Raw genomic sequence first — 5,740 nt, 5'->3', positions numbered from 1 at the left:
TTTAAAAAATTTATATTCTAAAATAAATCAAAAATCTTTGTTTGGGTAAAAATTTTCGTATGATATTTAATCTTCTGATCTTAAATATTCTATGTGAGATGATGAAGTTAACAAGTTGTTAAATTTTTTAAAAAAAATAGAATCTTCTTTTAAATAGACAAAAAAAAGACAAGATAAACAAATCGAAACACGAGAAGTACTTTCCATATAAATTAGATTTCAGAAGGACAAACAAGTTATTCCATCCGTCTAGATCTATATACCACCATAAGAATTTCGAGATTCAATCTTCTCAAATTTAACTATAAATTTAAACAATAGAAAGTTAACTTTTTAAAAATAAAATTTATACATTTAAAACTATGTAAAATACTATAGTATAAATCATAACACTTAAATTATTTAAAAGACATAAAAAAATTACTAACTTAATAAATATTTTTAATGGACTCTTGAAATTCCAACGGCATGACTAATAATTATAATGAAGGAGTAACTAAAAGAAATTTTTTTCAAAATGTCAATATTTTGACATTTAATAGGACTCATTGTCAATACTTTCAATATTTAATAAAAATGTCAAAAAAGGAACAATTGTTAAAACAGAAAGGAGAAATTAAGGAGAGGGGAAAATACTAAAAAGAAACAATTGCTTAAAAATCTTATGTTACAAAAATTCAAAAACAAAGAATTGATTAATTGACAATTTATCAAAATGCAACAACTTACATCTCTTTCTTCTTCATGTTTTAAAAAACACGCCTATTACCATTGCTCAAAAAATTCAATATTCAATATTCAATTTTCTTAATTTTTTTATTTTTAAACACGTTTATTTACCATACATTATCATATTTGAAGCAGTTTATTCTACTAAGACATCATTTTGACGTTATTAAATTATAATTTATCTTTAAAAATGTTTGAAATTTTATGAAGTTATTTGACTATTATGTTAATGTCATGAAGTTTATGTATACTCTTTTAATAGATTTTTCAGTATTAAAAATACAATTCTCACGTATTATAGGAATTAATCCATCTGAGAGCCTGTTTGGCTCAACTTAAAAGCTGGTCAAACTGACTTAAAAGCTGGTTTTTGACTTATTTAGTTGTTTGGCGATACTCAAAATAACTTATTTAAAGTAAAAAAAATTATTTTAAGACAAAATTTAAAAGCTGAGGTAGGGATGTTTTTTTTAGCTTATAAGCTATTTTAAGTTGACCACATTTTTATCTTTCTGCCCTTAATATTTTTATACAATCTCCAAATTACCCACATAACCCTAACATCTCTTTCTTCCATTTTTCCCTTTTCACGTTTGGCATAGCAACTTCAGCACTTTTATCCAAACGCATAACTGTTTATTTTAAAAATAAGTTTCAGCACTTTCAAAAGTATTTTTTTTAAAGCGGTTTTTGTTAAGCCCATCCAAACGGGCCCTTACATATGTATTTTATTTTGCTTACTTCCAATATCACTTTGTATACCAAATAGTTTGTATTTAGATTTGATACCATAAAGTTTGTATTTAGATTTGATTTCGTATTCGTCCTAATGTATACCATAAAGTTTTGTATTTATGTTTTGATTTCGTATTCATTCTCAACTATAAATAGTCAAAATACAGTTTATTTATGTATTCATTATATATGTATTCATCCTAATTGCATCAGTCAAATAGTTTTATATTTTATTTTGCTCATTATATGTTTATACCAACTAATTTATCTTTGATTTTGTATTCATTCACAATTTTAAATAATCAAAATACATATTTTTTATTTACATTATCACTTTATAAAAACAAATTTGAGTACAAACTACAGAACATTCAAAATACTTTCAAATACTTTTTCGAAATAACTCAATATCTAAATGCTAATGTAGATTCTACTAAATTTGAAAAATAAATAAATAATAAAAAAAATCGATAAAAATTATGTTAAATGCTAAAAATTTGAAAAAACATAAATATTTAATGAGTATGTTAACAAATTCACATAAAATTTTTAAAAAAATGACGGATAATCCTCAATACATACAATCCAAAAATTCAACATAATGTGTGATTTTGAAAAAAAAAATCTCGCAACATAAATGATGAATTCAAAAATACTTTTATCAATTGAGAGATTTCTTGATTTCTTGATAGATCTGAATAAATTGTTATAAATATGAATAATTAATTCTTCCTCAACAATGAAATTTTGATGAAAGAAAAAAAAAAGAGAAAAGTGAATGATGGAGATGGTAAAAACTGAAAAATTGATGAAACATAAAAAAATTGAAAAGTTAAAAATGAAAAATAAATTTAATGATACTCAAACATATGAAAAAGTACAAATAGATAATGGATATAAAATATGATTCAAAGTTGAATTGTTTTGAGAAATAAAATTTAAATACAAATTACTTTATAAAATATTGATACTTTAATATTTTTAATAATTATTCTAAAATATAAATATTTTTACTAATTAAATTAAGAATTGTAACTAATTTACAAATTTTTCCAAACTAAAATAGTGAAATTATAAAGCTTACATACGAGACATGAAGCAAGTCTTTTCACATTTCTATTCCAATATCCTATTAGCCTATTCACCTACTAGTAGTACTTACTAATAATTAGCCTATTCACCTTCTCATACTCTCCACATTTCTCAATGCAAGTAAAGTAAAATCCCCTTTTTTTTTTCACTATTTCAACTTTCAAAAGTATTCCATAGAAGAAAAAGAAGAAGCTATGACTCTAACAACTAGAGCTAAGAAGATTAAATTAGAAGAAGATGAAGAAATAATTAGCAGAATAAATGATTTGTCACGAAGGCTAAAAAATCTTGAAGCTTTTAATGAGATCAATGGCTTTATTAATCAGCCTGATTCACTTAGTCGTAGTGTACGATTACAATACTCTCTTATTAGAACCATTGTTGATGGTATTTGTAAAAAAAAAATTACACTTTTTATGCCGTTGATTTTGCTACAATTTAATTTTTTTGGTTTCTGGGGTTTTCTTGAAATGCAGAGACAAGACGTGAACTTGGAGCTGCAGGATCAAAGAAGTTCAACATTGTGTTGAATAGTGTTCATGACTTGTATCTCAATGGTATATTTTATTAGCTTTCTTATATATGTGACTTTGTTGTAACCGGTAAAGTTGTTGTTACGTGAGTCATGAGTTTGAGCTGTGGAAGGACCTTTGTGGTTCAACTCTTCTCTTGGTCTGGGAGCTTAGAGTTGACCTTTTATATATGCATGCATGTGTGTATATTCATGTACTTTTTAGGTCCTAATTTATGTGATGCACGTTCAAAGCCAAAGAAGTTCCGGTCACAACTTCTCAAACAAAATGAATTAGGGAAAAAAGAGCATTCGTAGCATCCATTCCTTTTCCTTGATTCGGACATGAAGTTTAAGAAAGAAAGGATTTTTTCTTGGAACTTTTGGTTTTGATATAGATATCATCTGTGTGAAAAGTGTTTTTTCCTTATATGTATATGTAAAGAACAATTTGGATATATGAAATAGGCGATCTCGTCTCATTTTCATTATCCTACTCTTGATGTTGTTTCGAAATCGGGTACGATTTCTGTTCTTCGATAAGTTACAATTTTTGTTTTTTTGGTTGCTCTCCAAGGTGAGCTCCACTTCACACTAAAAACGTGATTTCATATTAATGTCAATCGCTTGTGAAATTTGCTGCAACAATTGTTATGTATTTTCCCCTGCTTTTCTCGCACGGTATAATGTATGTATGGTTTTTCAGTTAAGAGGCCAAGAGAGCAAGTGGCGGATGCAGAGGCCTTGCTCGGACTTACCAATACTGTTGTGGAATCTCTCCAATCACGTGCCAATTCTAGTATCTCACCTTCTATATTCATCTCTTGGTTGCTTCAAGTCTATGGTTTACGAAAAGGACTTTCAAAGAATGCAATGGAACATTTCATCACTGGGAAGTCACTAAAAGCTGTGAATTGGGAAAAGATTGGAGCTGATGCTTCACTCGTGTTTATGGAAGGCCAAGGTTGCAAGACAATGTAAGATTTTCATTTCTTTATTTAAAGAGAACAAAGAAAAATATTGTAATGTCTGTTGAGTGCTTTCGGCTCGTTCTCAGGCTTGGAGTTGTGAAAACTGAATTTAAGCAAAGGAGGCAGCTTCTAGTTTATCATTCTTATCCAAAAGAGATTGTGGTTTACAGGAAAATGCCTCCGAGAAAGGTCTACCTTACTTGGCCAAAATTGGTAAGGACTTGTAATTTTCTTCGGAGATTACAGCTTCCATATGCATTTAGGTAAATGATCTTCTATTTGCCGAGTCTTTTTAATAGGTTGCTGGTGAAATTGTCTAGGAAAAACCTGATACTAGCAAGAGTATGTCAAACATATCGGAGCTCTTAAAGGAGAAGGAAAGTGTCATGCTTGACGAACTCTTTTTAAGGAGAAATTCCTTTGCTCATACTGTCGAGAATTTGTTTGCACTTTCTTTTTTAGTACACGATGGGCAGGCTTCAATCTCCGCTGATGAAACTGGTTCTCGTTTCGCTTGCAAGATGGGTAAATCCACTCTGCCATTCTGGATGAGATATTCTACTATGACATTATCTCACGAGTTATTTCACCTATATGATCATTGAACTTAATTCTGTCTGTTCAGTTGTACCTTAACGCTGATTCCTCTCGAATTGTAATATGATGAATCAATTCTCCAGTTCCGCGGAGCATTACACATCGTGGAGCTGTACGCCACCAGTTTATCCTGAGATATGATTACAATGATTGGAAGGTATCGTAACGTTAACATAGTGTTAAGTATATGAATTTGGAATATTCATTAGTAGCGTTTTTTGCTGTAATCTCCTTCCTTCACTTGGATGTTGTATGTTGACCATGTTAAGCTGATGCAAACTTTAGTGCCAGAAGGAGAAGAGCTAACACCAAATAGGGAATGAAGGCTCATTCTGATATGCTTCACCTCTAACTATATGGAGTAGCTGTCAGGAGCTGTCATTTTGTGCAATATCTGGCTGTGAGGTGAAGCGATCTGCATATGAAGTAGGTAAAATGGCACGTTTTTGTTATATTATCAGCTCCAGAAACTGGTCAATATATCTTTTGGGTCAATAGTATGTTTACATGTATATGTATTAAACTGATCCATCTCTCTTTTGGGAAAATGCCCTGTTTATATGTAATCATTTTAAGCTGATATATTACTATAAGTCCTGTAAGGCATATGATATGCCTTTCATGACTGAATTCTCCTACAAAAGCACTCGTTAGCCTTGAGAAATTAACGCACTCAAAGGTTTGGCCTAGCGGTCAATGATGTGGGTTCAAACTCTATTAATTAAGTTATATTCTGCTTCGAGAATTGAGCTATACTCTACGATGTGACAAAACAAAACAAACATTTTTTTACTCCAACCGTACATATCCATTTCTTGATCATATTGTATATTTCTCGATAAGCACAATTCTACGTAATTGGAACAATTGCTAAGGTAGCTCCAGCGTCAATAGTGGTGGCAAATGGGCGGGTTGGGTAAAATTTGGGCGGGTTGAAAATGGGCTGAGGAAAAATGGGTAACAATACAACCCGCCCATTTTAATATGGGCAAAATATGGGTTGGATAAAATATGGGTCGGGTAAAATACTAGTTATACCCATTTAAGGAGCATTGATTCTCCTTTACTTCTGTATTGATTCTCCTTAACTTCTCTCATCTCCAAG

General features: G+C 30.1%; 1 pseudogene; it reads left to right on the top strand.

Moving 5' to 3' along the window:
• Positions 1-2,750: 2,750 nt before the first annotated feature.
• Positions 2,751-4,265, top strand: LOC107016580 (annotated as a pseudogene).
• Positions 4,266-5,740: the final 1,475 nt, after the last annotated feature.

This window comes from Solanum pennellii, chromosome 4 (genome assembly GCF_001406875.1).
Source record: "Solanum pennellii chromosome 4, SPENNV200".
In the NCBI taxonomy this organism is placed as follows: Eukaryota; Viridiplantae; Streptophyta; class Magnoliopsida; order Solanales; family Solanaceae; genus Solanum; species Solanum pennellii.
The sequence above is the reverse complement of the archived record's forward strand: the minus strand, read 5'-3'. Positions and strand labels throughout refer to the sequence as shown.